The 18,060-nt window shown below is 37.1% G+C and overlaps 1 long non-coding RNA gene across 1 annotated transcript; it reads right to left on the bottom strand.

Annotated features, from left to right (window-relative positions):
* Positions 1 to 3,433: 3,433 nt before the first annotated feature.
* LOC137620106 (uncharacterized) lies at positions 3,434 to 17,663 on the bottom strand. Its single transcript, XR_011039983.1, has 3 exons — positions 17,547 to 17,663; positions 8,794 to 9,987; positions 3,434 to 3,865 (listed from the first exon to the last, which is right to left on the bottom strand). It is a non-coding gene; the product is annotated as an uncharacterized lncRNA (long non-coding RNA).
* Between the last annotated feature and the right edge of the window lie 397 nt (positions 17,664 to 18,060).

Below are 18,060 nucleotides of genomic sequence, written 5' to 3'. Positions count from 1 at the left end.
TCAAGGTATGTTCATGTAGCTTAAGAGAAGATGAGGAATAATACTAATACTAACCAAAGCCCAACTATTTCATACTCACATCCTAGCCCTACTAGCCATTTCACACCAACGTCCTCCTAACCTTTCACACCAAACACCTAGCCATTTCACACCAAAGCTCTCCTAGTTATATCACATCAAAGTTCCCGTAGCTATTTCACACCAAAGCTCTCCTAGCCATTCCACACCAAAGCTTTCTTAAACCATTTCACACCATAGCCCTCCTTGCCATTTCACACCATAGCCCTCCTTGCCATTTCACACCAGAGCTCTCCTAGCCATTCCACACCAAAGCTTTCTTAAACCATTTCACACCATAGCCCTCCTTGCCATTTCACACCAGAGCTCTCCTAGCCATTCCACACCAAAGCTTTCTTAAACCATTTCACACCATAGCCCTCCTTGCCATTTCACACCAGAGCTCTCCTAGCCATTCCACACCAAAGCTTTCTTAAACCATTTCACACCATAGCCCTCCTGACCATTTCACACCAAAGCTCTCCTAACCATTTCACACCATAGCTTTCTTAAACCATTTCACACCATAGCCCTCCTGACCATTTCACACCAAAGCTCTCCTAGCCATTTCACACCATAGCTTTCTTAAACCATTTCACACCATAGCCCTCCTGACCATTTCACACCAAAGCTCTCCTAGCCATTTCACACCATAGCTTTCTTAAACCATTTCACACCATAGCCTTCCTGACTATTTCACACCAGAGCCCTACTAGAAATTTCACATCAAAGTCCTCCTAGCCATTCCACACCAAAGCCCTCCTAGCCATTTCACACCCCAGCTTTCTTAAACCATTTCACACCATAGCCCTCCTAGCCCTTTCACACTAAAGCCCTCCTAGCCCTTTCACACCAAAGCCCTTCTAGCCATTTCACACCAAAGCCCTCCTAGCCATTTCACACCCCAGCTTTCTTAAACCATTTCACACCATAGCCCTCCTAGCCCTTTCACACTAAAGCCCTCCTAGCCCTTTCACACCAAAGCCCTTCTAGCCATTTCACACCAAAGCCCTCCTAGCCATTTCACACCCCAGCTTTCTTAAACCATTTCACACCATAGCCCTCCTAGCCCTTTCACACTAAAGCCCTCCTAGCCCTTTCACACCAAAGCCCTTCTAGCCATTCCACCCCAAAGCCCTCCTAGCCATTTCACACCCCAGCTTTCTTAAACCATTTCACACCATAGCCCTCCTAGCCCTTTCACACTAAAGCCCTCCTAGCCCTTTCACACCAAAGCCCTTCTAGCCATTTCACACCAAAGCCCTCCTAGCCATTTCACACCAAAGCCCTCCTAGCCATTTCACATCCCAGCTTTCTTAAACCATTTCACACCATAGCCCTCCTAGCCCTTTCACACTAAAGCCCTCCTAGCCCTTTCACACCAAAGCCCTCCTAGCCATTTCACACCAAAGCCCTCCTAGTCATTTCACACCGAAGCCCTCCTAGTCATTTCACACCGAAGCCCTCCTAGCCATTTCACACCAAAGCCCTCCTAGCCATTTCACACCCCAGCTTTCTTAAACCATTTCACACCATAGCCCTCCTAGCCCTTTCACACTAAAGCCCTCCTAGCCCTTTCACACCAAAGCCCTCCTAGCCATTTCACACCAAAGCCCTCCTAGTCATTTCACACCAAAGCCCTCCTAGTCATTTCACACCAAAGCCCTCCTAGCCATTTCACACCAAAGCCCTCCTAGCCATTTCACACCCCAGCTTTCTTAAACCATTTCACACCATAGCCCTCCTAGCCCTTTCACACTAAAGCCCTCCTAGCCCTTTCACACCAAAGCCCTCCTAGCCATTTCACACCAAAGCCCTCCTAGCCATTTCACACCAAAGCCCTTCTAGCAATTTCACACCAAAGTTCACCTAGCCATTTCACACCAAAGTTCACCTAGCCATTTCACACCAAAGCCCTCCTAGCCATTTCACAGCAAAGCCCTCCTATCCATTTCACACCAAAGCTCTCCTATCCATTTCACAGCAAAGCCCTCCTATCCATTTCACACCAAAGCTCTCCTATCCATTTCACAGCAAAGCCCTCCTATCCATTTCACACCAAGGCTCTCCTATCCATTTCACACCAAAGCCCTCCTAGCCATTTCACACCAAAGCCCTCCTAGCCATTTCACAGCAAAGCCCTCCTATCCATTTCACACCAAAGCTCTCCTAACCATTTCACAGCAAAGCCCTCCTATCCATTTCACACCAAAGCTCTCCTAACCATTTCACAGCAAAGCTCTCCTATCCATTTCACACCAAAGTCCTCCTAGCCATGTCACATAAAATTTCTCCTAACCATCTCGTCTGCCAATGATCACCTAAAACTGTTCACTATTCTGTATTATCCAGCAAAGTTCTAGACCTATTACAATTCTTAGTATTTAAATCTATACCAATCAACAAATCATCCTTTCGACCTTCCCAAAAGCACAAAGTTTTAAAACCATCTTGACTAAACTTAAATTTAAGCTCCTCTAACAATATCTAATTAATATCTGAAAAACGTGGACAGTTACTGTTTGATATACTTATATTCTATACGTTTTTTTCAAAGTATACTTCTAGAATCTTCTATAAACCACTCTAGTCACTAACTTATATACTGAGAGAGAGAGAGAGAGAGAGAGAGAGAGAGAGAGAGAGAGAGAGAGAGAGAGAGAGAGAGAGAGAGAGAGAGAGAGAGAGAGAGAAAGAAAGAGAGAGAGAGAGAGAGAGAGAGAGAGAGAGAGAGAGAGAGAGAGAGAGAGAGAATTTAAGATGGGGAAGTAGGATGGACATTTAATCAAATACTAAATCTTGCAATTTCAAGAATAAAAAGAGGGATAAGTTTTTATACAAATTAGACATTGAAATATTTACTCTAGATTTTTAAATATAGGACCAATAGTGTATTTAAACTTCAAATTGCTTCAAATACATTAGCTAGTTATTATCCTTCATAAAATTCACAATACAATGTGGTAGATCAACTATCCAAGGTATACTATTGAAACTTGGAAGGGATTTGTGTTAAGGAACCTTAAATTTATAGGACAGAAAGAAAAATTGAAAGGCTATACTAGAACATACCTTGAAACAAGCATTTAAAGCAGCTTAATTTAAATGCCATAAAAAATTAAATTATGTATTTAAAAACATTATTTCCACCAACTGAAGGTTTTGGCTCAGGGTAGTTCAGTAATCTTATATAACCCATTAATTCCTAATGCAATAAAACTACAGTTGGACATTTTCCCAACTAATTTACGAACATGTCCCTATTTCCTGAACTTTAAACATTATATAGATTACAAACTAAAACCTTTTTTTATTACTCATAGATGTTTTCCAAATCTTACTAGAAATACTCAATTCTTAAAAGTCAAAAAAAAAAAAAAAAAAAAAAAATGCTTCTAGGATCTCATGATTTGAATGTCCACTGGATTAAGCAAATACATACTCAGGATATCACTAGACTAAAATCTAACTAAAAATTTAATGTATAGAAACTAAATTGATGAAACTAAAAATCCAAGAACTTGGGTAAATTAGAAAGCTAGAAATATAACTTAGCACACCATCCAAGACTCAAAACTTGAATCACAGTAGATACCCCTTAATCAAGAGGATGATGTACATTAAGGACTATCCCGGATTAGTCCTGTGGGATCTGGACTCTCCTAGTAAAGTCCTTCAGTGGGAGCAGAGCAAGTGGAACTTCTAGAACACCATATTAGGCCATTGGATTTTGGGTGTAGGAAGTTGTCCCTATTTCAATTAGTTTTTCACAATGAGGATTTAAAGGGTTTTAAGCATCCATATCAACCTGAAAATCAAAAAAAAAGTTAATAGGAACTCATAAAAAATTACTAATCAAGATTTATAATGCACAAATTTAGTACAGTTTTCAGTAATTTTTGAAGCAATAATATGTTTGATATAGACCAGTTCTATCGAACACAAATTAGGATATCTTAAAACCCCAAAATTAGCATACTTTAAGCCCCAAAATGTAGTATATTTTATTCCCCAGAAAGTAGGATGATTTAAGCACCCCAAGGTAAGATATTTTAAGAACAATAAATTAAAATATTTCAAGCCCCAAAAGTAAGATAATCTAAGCCCCCAAAAGTAAGTTATTTTAAGACCCCTAAAGCAAGATATTTTAAACACCAAAAGTAGGATATTTCAAGCCCCAAAAGTAGGATATTTCAAGCCCCAAAAGTAGGATATTTCAAGCCCCAAAAGTAGGATATTTTAAGCCCCAAAAGTAGGATATTTTAAGCCCCAAAAGTAGGATATTTCAAGCCCCAAAAGTAGGATATTTTAAGCCACCAAAAGTAGGATATTTTAAGCCCCCAGAACTAGTATATTTTAAGCCACCAAAAGTAGGATATTTTAAGCCCCCAAAAGTAGGATATTTTAAGCCACCAAAAAGTAGGATATTTTAAGCCACCTATAGTAGGATATTTTAAGCCCCCAAAAGTAGGATATTTTAAGCCCCCAAAAGTAGGATATTTTAAGCCACCAAAAAGTAGGATATTTTAAGCCACCAAAAAGTAGGATATTTTAAGCCACCAAAAGTAGGATATTTTAAGCCCCAAAAGTAGGATATTTTACGCCACCAAAAGTAAGATATTTTAAGCCCCAAAAGTAGGATATTTTAAGCCCCAAAAGTAGGATATTTTAAGCACCAAAAGTAAAATATTTTTAAGATTCAGAATGATTAGGATAATTTTAGCCACCAAAATTATGATATTCGGAAGACTAACAAACTATTTTGGCGAAGAAATTAGAATATTTCAGGACAAAAAAATCAGGATATCTTAACTAAAAAAAAAAAAAAAAAAAAAAAAAGATGTGCTCGAGTTCCTATATCAAGTTTTCAACAGTGAATTCACACAAATATGAGTAGAGAGACCTTTGCTAAAAATAATCATACTATGTTGAATTAGCACCTACAGTACACCACACACAGCGCACAGACATCACTAACCACCTACTATAACATTTTAACTTGTTAAATGATTTACAGCTTCACACACTAACATGAACACTTTCACCAAAAACGTGTTGATTAAAGTTTTGTCATATAAAAGGTTTATAAGAGGATAATTAATTTCATACCTAAACAGAGGTATAGAACTCTAAACTTACTTGAGTTTAAAACAATTTCTAAAACCAAAAAAACCATGAACTTAATCTGAGCTTTTCAACTAACGGGATTTACTAAAAAGAAAAATCATACAGCAAAAAACTATGTATGATTCTTTGATCAAATACAGTTTGAGTGAGTCCCATCACTTAAATTTTAGTCTAAAAAGACTCCACTTCCTAAAAAAAAAAAGAAAAAAAAAAATACTCACAAAATGGTAAACCAATATCTACACACAATAAATCTTCAATATCAGATATCAGGCTGATATAAGTTTTTGTAGTTTATGAAATATCTGCTTTGATGTTACTTTTTTTAAGTATTTTATTTTGATTGTTCATCATTTCTCAGATCGTTTACATATTTCCTTATTTCCTTTCCTCACTTGACTATTTTTCCCTGTTGGAGCCCTTGGGATTATAGCATCTTGCTTCTCCAACTAAGGTTGTAGATTAGCTAGTAATAATAAAAACAATAATAACAATTATATTAATAATATTTAGGCTACTCAACACACGTCTAAAATTCCTAGTCTATATTCTTGTAACTTAACCCTAGTATTAAATGTCACAAAACCTAACCTGGGTTCTAAAAAGCACACATCCCTAGTCTGTACTTTTGTAACTTAACCCTGGTACTAAATGTCACAAAACCTAACCTGGGTTCTAAAAAGCACACATCCCTAGTCTGTAGTTTTGTAACTTAACCCTAGTACTAAATATCACAAAATCTAACTTAGGTTCTAAAAAGCACACATCCCTAGTCTGTACTCTTGTAACTTAACCCTGGTACTAAATGTCACAAAACCTAACCTGGGTTCTGAACAGCACACATCCCTAGTCTGTAGTCTTGTAACTTAACCCTATTACTAAATGTCACAAAACCTAACCTGGGTTCTAAAAAGCACACATCCCTAGTCTGTACTCTTGTAACTTAACCCTGGTACTAAATGTCACAAAATCTAACCTGGGTTCTAAAAAGCACACATCCCTAGTCTGTACTTTTGTAACTTAACCCTAGTACTAAATGTCACAAAATCTAACCTGGGTTCTAAAAAGCACACATCCCTAGTCTGTAGTCTTGTAACTTAACCCTAGTACTAAATGTCACAAAATCTAACTTAGGTTCTAAAAAGCACACATCCCTAGTCTGTACTCTTGTAACTTAACCCTGGTACTAAATGTCACAAAACCTAACCTGGGTTCTAAAAAGCACACATCCCTAGTCTGTACTCTTGTAACTTAACCCTGGTACTAAATGTCACAAAATCTAACCTGGGTTCTAAAAAGCACACATCCCTAGTCTGTAGTCTTGTAACTTAACCCTGGTACTAAATGTCACAAAATCTAACCTGGGTTCTAAAAAGCACACATCCCTAGTCTGTACTCTTGTAACTTAACCCTGGTACTAAATGTCACAAAACATAACCTGGGTTCTAAAAAGCACACATCCCTAGTCTGTACTCTTGTAACTTAACCCTGGTACTAAATGTCACAAAACATAACCTGGGTTCTAAAAAGCACACATCCCTAGTCTGTACTCTTGTAACTTAACCCTAGTACTAAATGTCACAAAATCTAACCTGGGTTCTAAAAAGCACACATCCCTAGTCTGTAGTCTTGTAACTTAACCCTAGTACTAAATGTCACAAAACCTAACCTGGGTTCTAAAAAGCACACATCCCTAGTCTGTACTCTTGTAACTTAACCCTGGTACTAAATGTCACAAAATCTAACCTGGGTTCTAAAAAGCACACATCCCTAGTCTGTACTCTTGTAACTTAACCCTGGTACTAAATGTCACAAAACATAACCTGGGTTCTAAAAAGCACACATCCCTAGTCTGTACTCTTGTAACTTAACCCTAGTACTAAATGTCACAAAATCTAACCTGGGTTCTAAAAAGCACACATCCCTAGTCTGTACTCTTGTAACTTAACCCTGGTACTAAATGTCACAAAACATAACCTGGGTTCTAAAAAGCACACATCCCTAGTCTGTACTCTTGTAACTTAACCCTAGTACTAAATGTCACAAAACATAACCTGGGTTCTAAAAAGCACACATCCCTAGTCTGTACTCTTGTAACTTAACCCTGGTACTAAATGTCAGAAAAACTAACCTGGGTTCTAAAAAGCACACATCCCTAGTCTGTAGTCTTGTAACTTAACCCTAGTACAAAATGTCAGAAAAACCGAACCTGGGTTCTAAAAAGCACACATCCCTAGTCTGTAGTCTTGTAACTTAACCCTAGTACTAAATGTCACAAAACCTAACCTGGGTTCTAAAAAGCACACATCCCTAGTCTGTAGTATTGTAACTTGACCCTAGTACTAAATGTCAGAAAAACTAACCTGGGTTCTAAAAAGCACACATCCCTAGTCTGTAGTCTTGTAACTTAACCCTAGTACAAAATGTCAGAAAAACCGAACCTGGGTTCTAAAAAGCACACATCCCTAGTCTGTAGTCTTGTAACTTAACCCTAGTACTAAATGTCAGAAAAACTAACCTGGGTTCTAAAAAGCACACATCCCTAGTCTGTAGTCTTGTAACTTGACCCTCGTACTAAATGCCCCAAAATCTGACCTGGGTTCTGAAAAGCACACATCCCTAGTCTGTAGTCTTGTAACTTGACCCTCGTACTAAATGCCCCAAAATCTGACCTGGGTTCTGAAAAGCACACATCCCTAGTCTGTAGTCTTGTAACTTGACCCTCGTACTAAATGCCCCAAAATCTGACCTGGGTTCTGAAAAGCACACATCCCTAGTCTGTAGTCTTGTAACTTGACCCCCGTACTAAATGCCCCAAAATCTGACCTGGGTTCTGAAAAGCACACATCCCTAGTCTGTAGTCTTGTAACTTGACCCCCGTACTAAATGCCCCAAAATCTGACCTGGGTTCTGAAAAGCACACATCCCTAGTCTGTAGTCTTGTAACTTGACCCTCGTACTAAATGGCCCAAAATCTGACCTGGGTTCTGAAAAGCACACATCCCTAGTCTGTAGTCTTGTAACTTGACCCCCGTACTAAATGCCCCAAAATCTGACCTGGGTTCTGAAAAGCACACATCCCTAGTCTGTAGTCTTGTAACTTGACCCCCGTACTAAATGCCCCAAAATCTGACCTGGGTTCTGAAAAGCACACATCCCTAGTCTGTAGTCTTGTAACTTGACCCCCGTACTAAATGCCCCAAAATCTGACCTGGGTTCTGAAAAGCACACATCCCTAGTCTGTAGTCTTGTAACTTGACCCTCGTACTAAATGCCCCAAAATCTGACCTGGGTTCTGAAAAGCACACATCCCTAGTCTGTAGTCTTGTAACTTGACCCCCGTACTAAATGCCCCAAAATCTGACCTGGGTTCTGAAAAGCACACATCCCTAGTCTGTAGTCTTGTAACTTGACCCTCGTACTAAATGGCCCAAAATCTGACCTGGGTTTTAAAACGCACACATCCCTAGTCTGTAGTCTTGTATCTTAACCCTAGTACTAAATCTCACCAAATCTAACCTGGGTTCTAAAATGCACAAGACTTTAAAACTGATTTTACCATCCAAACGAAGTTTACAGTATTAGATAACTGAAAGTGTCATACTTAACTCTGCTCTCACAGAAGACAGGAGACTAAAAACTTTCAACTTCTGGAACATCAACGTCTGCACCTCCTCCAGGCTTCCAGGGTTCAGTGTCATCCATACCAAACTGGAACACAAATCGAGAAAGAATTGAAAAGGTCATTTCATCAATTTTTATTTTTTATTTTTTTTTACTACTGTACCTCACTAATTCTTCGGAAAATTTTGCCAAAAAAGTAAACTTGAAGTTTTGTCGTCCCAAAAAAGTAGGTGACTATTATTTAATATCTAAACGATGATATAGAATTAAACTAAAAATGCATTTGCATTTAAATTTTTATCTTTTACAAAAAATTCATTAATTTAATCAAAGCTTACCAACTTCCAGGAATTAGTAAAAGGAGCATGAACCAAAAATTTATTATATTTTGATCAAACACAGCTTAAGTGAATCCTATGAGGCCTATCACTCCAGTTTGAAATTAAGAAAAAAGAAAAAAATAAATAAATTTCACTGAATTGAAAACCAATTTCTAGAGACAAAAAGATCTTAAATATCTGCTATTTTACTCAGCATAATCTATTATTGTTCTGTACATGATTGAGAAACCTCATACCAGCACTAAACGCCCAAAATCTAACCTGTCTTCTAAAAAGCACAGAACCTTCAAACGAAAATGTCACTATTCAAGCTTAGTTTCAGTGGTTCCCAAACTGGGGGGAGCGCCCCACTAGGGGGGCGTGAGGACGATACAAGGGGGGCGTGTTCAAACTTTTTTTTCGCTCACTTTGAACCAAATGTTTCGTTTTTAGTTACTGGAATGTACTATTATTTGTTTGAGTGGCTTTCATTATTAAAATGTGATACAAACAGAAATCTTTTTTCCTGTACAATGCTAAGAAATAAATGTAAGAATCATTTCATATATAAAAAAAGAGAGGAGTGGGGGCGTACAGGTGTACTGGAAGCAAAAAGGGGGCGTCAGGTAAGATAGTTTGGGAACCACTGGTTTAAAGCATCAGTTCACCCTTGAACCTTAAACCGAAAATTTCACTATTCAAGCGAAGTTTAAAGCATCAGTTCACCCTTGATGGTGTCATACTTAACTTGGATTCAAGTTCTTTTAGCAATTTCTCAACTTGTTGCATGACAGCCTTTGTGTCCTCTTTCAGTCTTCAGGGTATATGAAAACCGTACCAAGCCAACTGGACCGCAGTTCTGGAAAGAATTGGAAAGGAAATTTTAGCAACATTTCCATTTTTTCCTACTACTGTACTTGAACTAAATTTTCCCCATGATAGTTTAATGACTCCTTCCAAGCTTAAGACACTTATTACTAGTTGAATATCTAATGTCAACAGCTGAGTTTACTGCCAGGCATAAAAACTATTTAGTTACAAGATATCCATGATAGCCCGAACAAATTATTATTATTATTATTATTATTATTATTATTATTATTATTATTATTATTATTATTATTATTATTATTACTAGCTAAGCTACAACCCTAGTTGGAAAAGCAAGATGCTATAAGCCCAAATCCAACAGGGAAAAATAGCCTAGAGAGGAAAGGAAATAAGGAAATAAATAAATGATAAAAGACATAATGAACAATTGAAATGAAATATTTCAAAAACATTAACATTAAAACAGATATATCATATATAAACTATTAAAAGGCGTATGTTTATTTGTTAAGCAAATCAAAATTCACACCTCAATAAACTATTGGCCAAAAATGAGGGGTAACTAGAGCACTGCGGAATATCCCAACTGAAGCGCTTTTACCTTACTGCACTAGTTAAAATTTCACAAATTACAAAGAAAATTGCACTGCAGTTTCATAGTCATGTTGAATGTGACCATGGATGTGGTTAACCTATTAATAGGCTTCCATTCGTTCGGAGAGTATTACGAATTACAACTAGATAAGTTTTTTCCAGAAGAAATATCTCCTTTGATTTTTATAGATATCATGGTTACAGTTGGTGTCTTTGTTTTATTTGAATTCAATTTTCAGTTTTATCATAACTTTTCTCGTCTATTTGCTAGCCGACCAAGACGTGGAAGACTGCACGATTTGAAATTAGGGACCTACCAGATTTTTTTTTGCTAACTGCTGCATTGACAATAGATTCCAGATATCCTCATTCCAACCGAACCATCTTCTTCCCAAGCTCCTACTCCCTCCCCACCTTCCAAAAACCCTTTCCCCAACCAATCCTTGACCCACCAACTCGACTCTGACCCTTGAAGAAATCCTTTCCGTCCTTAAAAAAGTATATATCCCAAAAGAAAGCATTAATGTTATGATAGTTTACCCCTACACTACACGACTTCCCACAATCTTCCCAAGGAATTTACGAATTACCTAACTATAACCTAATTGCTCAAGCATATTACGGAAAATCACAAAGTCGTAGGCTCTCCTACATAAAAAGAAAAATAAATTTATATTTCTTTGCTGGGGAAAAAGGCTGCTTTTGACGTATCTTATTCCCTTTTATTCGAATTCAACGCAGTGTTTTGTAGCCACCACAAACCAAAATGAGAACGAATTTGAAAAACATGACACAGATTACTGCGACTTGGGAATAAACTTCAAGCCTATGAGAAAGGCTGACTGACCCCATAGTGATAGAGTTTAGTATCTTACCAATCTATCACTGAAATGCTTAACTACCCTCCAACAACCCAGTTTTCATGAATATCCTTTCAGCAGCATTAAAATATTTATCATTACAATGGAAACTTATTTGAGACAGCTGGTTCAAAGGGAAATTTATACCAAAAACAATAACAAGAACTGCTAAATCCAATAGCAGTGTTTGAGATAATAGGAGTTAAAAAGTTAATTTGGGTCGATGTTTCAGTACTGGGATCGTTTAAGACTAGACAATGGAGATTTACTAAATTACAAATAGGCCGGGCGCTATGGAATGACCTTCACGTTAAAGGTTTTATTAGTTACAAAAACGAACTTTGAAAAAAAGAAATTAAGATACATTACAGGATATACTTATGTTGCAATAGGGTACTTATAACATCCGGAATAGGTTGCATGTGATCTTCTAGAGCTGTCAAGAGGTATGGACTCCTTGAAAAAAGATTCCAAGTTCAATACTGATCATAAAATATGAGGGAAATGTTCAGGAAATCCCACCACTAAGGAATGTAATTCACAGTAGATAAAATGTATAAACTGCTCTTAGTGGAACAAAGTGGATAATTATAGAGTGAATTCAAGAAATTGCAAAGGTTACGGACCATGTATACTAAGGATATCTTAGATAGTGCCTATATAAAAATTCATTTTGTTATAAAATATTTCATATTCGAAAACTAATAAATGAGAAATATTTAACAAGAAACTGAGGACTTCCTTGTTCTTTAAACGCCTTGATAATGAGGATTTGACAAACACCATTTATGCAGTGTGATATGCAAAATACCTAAGAATACATACGATAAACTGATTTTGTAGGTCCTGTAGCGAAGAAGGTTTGTCCAGGAAAGTAGTCTTTAAAGTAGAATATTGCATTTGGAATTTACCATAGTTTGTGCCCACTGCCAGATTTAAATTTAATTATTATAAGTTCTCTACTGAGACACACTAAGTCTAACTGACTTTGGAGATCGTAATGCATGTAATGTATTAGCTTTTAAAATGGGTCCTTTGCAATGGCCATTACAAATTACGCAATGCCTTTCTGCCCAGCTATCGTCCACGATTAAAATACTGGCTTAGTTAAAATAACAATTATAAATGAGTTTTTAAGACTAACCGTTTATCAATACCACCAGACGACCAAACCAATTGCAGGGACATCTGAAGTCGAAATATTAACTTATACTAAAATTCGACACAGTCGATTTTCAAATCACATTGAATTAAATGACATTGAATAAGACCAAAGGCGAATCCTGGATTATAAGAATAATTCATTATTCGAACACTTCAATTCAAAACCAAATAAACTTTACCTTACCACCAAGTTCGGCTAATGAGAAATAACAGGGGTCGTCACTTCCGTCTTTTCCAAAACTAAACAGAAATAACTTTGGACAGCCGCTAACCGATTGTCCGGCTTGTATTGACCTACACTGGACAAGTCAGGGTTACCAGGTTTTCCAGTTGAGAAAAGGCCAACGTCTCATCAACTGTAGCTTTAAAAGGCCAACCTAATAGTAGAAGAAGGCCAAAAATATAGCATTTAAAGGTAACCAATTTCAAAAAGGACAAATTCAGGTATCTAGCACGAAAAAAAGGACAAATTTTGAGTATTTTTGGCCAGAAATAGGCCAACCTGGCAACCCTGGGACAAGTTCACTCGTCATTTTCGGTGTTACGTCACAATGACGTCATAATACGTCACTACAGGAGTAAGGCAAACTGACACTATGATAAGTCCTGTGTTATTTCCTATGTTGACTATTGAAACTCGCTTTGTTAGGATCTACTCAAATGAAAACTTCAAGATATTACAAAACATAGTAAACAGAGCAGTAAGATTGATAAAAAGGGGTCCCACCCCGAGAAAGGATCACTCCTATACCAACTGATTTACACTGACTGCCTATTAAGCTAGAATAGAGTCTTTGTACTATGATCCAAGATATCAGAACCGGACGTCCAAAATATCTAAGAGAATTGCTACATATTGTGCAGCCAACATAGTGCGTTGACAGAAGAATAGTTACAGATGGTTCCAAACTATTGGAACCAAGATATATGTCAATTTACTTTGGCCGCTGCCAATAAATTGAGTAGACACGAGAATAGTTACAGATGGTTTTAGGTTATCGGAATATAGATATATGTCAATTTCTTTTGGTCGCTTCAACCTCACCATCTTTGTAAGCTAAGGAGGGTGGTTTGAGGGAGACTATAGGTCTATCTGCTGAGTCATCAGCAACCATTTCCTGGACCTCTTTGGTCCTAGCTTGGGCGGAGAGGGCTGATCATATGTACATATGGTCAGTCTCTAGGGCATAGTCCTGCTCGAGAGGGCAATGCCCCTGACCCTTGCTCCTGCCATTCGTGAGCGACCTTTAAACCTTTACAGTAGGTTCTATAGCTTTAAAATATGCGGCCCCATGACAATACAATAAGCTCCCACTAGACATTCGAAAGACTGAACATATTAAGGATTTCAAGAAGAAAATGAAGACTTTTCCGTTTCCAGAGTGCTTCGATAATATATGGATTTGAAAATAAACACGGAATAGTATTTGTGATACTCTAAACACCTAAGATTAGTAGGTCCTTTAGATCGAAGGTCTCCCCTGTGTGTGATAGAACCAGGAAACACTCCTTAATGTAAAGTAACCTAATATATCAATATGGTTAAGCAAAGTATTTATATTTGCTTCGAGCTAATACGCTTAGTAGATAAATAAATCAAGAGTTTACAGCACAATTCAATAAAGGGGCTCATATTAAAAATACAGGAGCTAAATTTGGGATTACCAATAGATTTTTTCTTTCACGACTTCATTAAACGTGGGGCTTATTAAGAACACCGAAGCTAAATTTAGGGTTTCCAATTTGATCTTTTTTGTACGACTTAATTTATATAATGTATATAAATTTGATTCCTAAGTTATATCTTCCAAAAACATTTCCCTTCACACACACACACTGACCACTCATTAGTACCACCCCTGAAATACGGCCCCCCCCCCCCTTACACACACAAGGAGCCCCCCACAGTCCCCCCCCCCCACAAGGAGCCACCCACAGCGCCCCTCCCCCCTACGACTTAACACTGATTCATACCTGGTTGCAAATTAGCTGCGACTTATTACAATGATCAACAAATAAGCATGCAATAGGCCTTCAAACATAATAGGTGTTGGTACTGCATACATACATACATACATGAATATATCTCCCTACCTCTAGGTTCAAATCTCTGCCCAGCCAGAAGCTATTACCATAAAAGAATTCCAGTGGATATACATTCCCAAGGTTGAATTCGGTATTAAATGCCATTGGGGTTGATATTTACATGCATATATACATATTCAACTTTTTCTCAAAGAGTTATAAGAATCAATACGATGAAATTTCAATCCCAATTCCCTCTATGATATGGTACACATTTTAACTATTACGAGACGAAAAGAACAAGTCTCCACTGAACAAGAAAATGAACACACGTGCCAAAACCGAAGCATAAATAGTTTAAATCAGGACCCACTTAGAAGTGGGTCCAGGTTTAATTCAACACAAAAACAACTTTGGTTGATGATCATCAACCAAGATTTTGTGTACTGAAGAAACTTGCGTATTACTCATAACCAGTTTTGCTTCACAAATAAATGCTAGAGGTAATTTGCACATGAAAGTATTTATCCTCATTTTGGACATTAAAAAAACACCTCAAAAAGTAAGTTAACAATTATCTTTACATTTAGGTGACAGGGTTGAGGGGGCCGATGTGGTAACGTCCCTGACTGGTGAACGCCAGACTAGGGTTTGAGTCCCGCTCAAACTCGTTAGATTCTTTGATTGCTGTAACCTTACCATCCTTGTGAGCTAAGGAAGGGGGTGAGGGTGGTTTGGGGGAGCCTATAGGTCAACCTGCTGAATTATCCTTTGTCCTAGCTTAGATGAAGAGGGGATTGGGGGCTGATCATATGTATATACTGTATGGTCAGTCTCTAAGGCAATGTCACTGTCCCTTGCCTCTGCCATTCATGAGTGACCTTTAAACCTTTAAACATCGAAGACGTGTTTCTCCGCCTTCCCACCTTGAGCAAAACTACAAGTAATAACCTTTGCTTGATAAACCGAAAACACAGACGAGGAACCAGTAGTACTTATAATAAGAGTTATGCCATACCTAATGAGGTATTATGAACAATTTAACTAAAATTTAAGTAAAATAATTATTTCATTCAAATGAATTTGATCAGCGATGGTATTTTAGGAATAAAATCGTATTTTCAAATAGGTTTTGGGACTGAATAAGCTTTCAGTGTTTTAGCAATTATTTTCTTTGAGAGAGAGAGAGAGAGAGAGAGAGAGAGAGAGAGAGAGAGAGAGAGAGAGAGAGAGAGGAGAGAGAGAGAGAGAGAGAGAGAGAGAATGTGGCAACGAAGCTTCGCAATAATTCCATCATGCAATTAAAAATACCTCTCTCTCTCTCTCTCTCTCTCTCTCTCTCTCTCTCTCTCATAGGATAAACAGCTTTTAGATAAATATGATCTTAACTACCAAATTAATCAACCAATATAGCAGAGAAATGTATAGAAAGAAGGGATATGGTATGTAAAGGTAGCACCATAAATAAGAATGCTGTTAGAAGTACAGAAAAATTTAGTCTGATGAATAGCTCTTAGTCCCTACGATTTTGACCTTGTGCTGAAAATCATTATATCAGACGTAAGAGAAGAGATTCCCCAGAGAATATCTTATCTCCTAAATTTGTTTGGGCAAACTCAAAAGCTAGAAATGTGGAGCCAAACACTTGAAAATCAAGGCATTATATAAGCAGATAAAAAGATCATTTCTATGGATAGTAGAAGATAGACTGGGTACAGTGAAGCTGAGATTAGATGACATCAAGAAAGTTGGATTTTGTATCTAGAATCAAATTAACAAATAGAGATATGGACTCTTAACTATACAAATATAAGGGGATCAGTGCAAAGGTTAAAGGAATGTTTAATATAAGTGACATTATATCTGCAATGGTTTTGGGAGACTGACACACTAGTGATTTCGAAGGTCCAAGATAGAAAAATGGAAATGGTAGAAATATGAATGTTGAAATGGATATGTAGAGGGACGAGAAGAGACAGGATTGGATATTTTATTACAGACAGTCAAAATAGTAGGGCGTCAAAGGCTCAGTTAAAAAGACAGTGCTTTGGTCATGTTTTGCAAACAGAAATGATCAAAATCATGGAGACGGAAGGAAAAAAAGAAAGATAGAAAGAAAGAAAAATAAGGAAGAAAGAAAGAAACAAACAAAGAAACAAAGAAAAGAAAGAAAGGAAGGAGGAACAGTATGTTAAAAGGAAGAACATTAAAGTTGTATTGTTTAAAAAGTGCAATAAATACAAGATTAAAAAATAATACAAGTGGCCTTGTGTAAGTAGCGGGAGTTAGTTACATATTGAAAGGGTAATTTTATAAAGTGAGGAAAGTGAAAAAAAGTTTGGATAAAGTTAATAAACGTAAAAAAGTGGCCGTGTTGATAATCTGGGAAGTACTTGTTGAGATGTGTCTGAAAATGGGAGACGAGGCATAAGCCAGGATGAAGTTGGAGTAGAATTTTCTATACTACAAGCAAATGAGTGTATCTTATCAGTAGAGAGAGCACAGAATGCAGGAATAAAACCTGTTTTAATGATGTAAATAGTTTTAAAACATTTCAAGTGTTCATTGCATCTTATACCGTTTATTTATTTTCTTATTTCCTTTCTCGCTGGACTATTTTTCCCTGTTGGGGCCCTTGTGATTTTAGAATCTTGCTTTTCCAACTATGGTTGTAGCTTAGTACTACTACTACTACTACTACTACTACTACTACTAATAATAATAATAATAATCATCATCATCATAACAACAACAATTGATCTTTAGACACTGGACACAGGATGTACATTTGGGACTGGCGGGGAAGAATTTAACCAAAACATGAAGTGTAGTCTTAAAAAGTTATTTAAGATTGAATAAAACTCCAACAGCTTGAAAAGCAGGAATGTCCGACTTTTAATGTTCTCACACACTCAAAAAATATATTGTTTAGTTAACCACTCACCTGTAATTACTGCAGTGTATATCAGTAGCTCGGTTGCTGGAGAGAGTTGGAAAGAGAGAGGATGGGCAAGACATGATGGCCCATCTCCTTAGAATATGGCACCTGCATGATGATGATGATGATGATGATTATGATGATTATCTGATTATCTGATTATCTTCTTGGAGTCTTGTGGTCTTCAGAAGGGCATTTGAAATACGCCCCCGAAAGATTCTTATCTTCTTGATGAGTGTGTCCAACCTCTGAAAAAGAAAATTAATTAATATTCTAGTAATTTTATCCATCATTGTATACAGTCATTCTATATAAAATAACATTTATAGTATTGAGAGAGAGAGAGAGAGAGAGAGAGAGAGAGAGAGAGAGAGAGGGGAGCTTTGTTACAGCATTGGTAACTTAAATGATTATTAGAAATAAATTAAAAATGGAAAACAAATGCATTAGGAAACTCATTTCCCAAGATAAAACTTTAAAGTTGTTTTATTAATTCACTTATAACTTTTTTACTACTTCA

The sequence above is a fragment of the Palaemon carinicauda genome, chromosome 26 (assembly GCF_036898095.1).
Source record: "Palaemon carinicauda isolate YSFRI2023 chromosome 26, ASM3689809v2, whole genome shotgun sequence".
NCBI lineage: Eukaryota > Metazoa > Arthropoda > Malacostraca > Decapoda > Palaemonidae > Palaemon > Palaemon carinicauda.
This window is presented reverse-complemented; position numbering and strand designations above follow the sequence as displayed.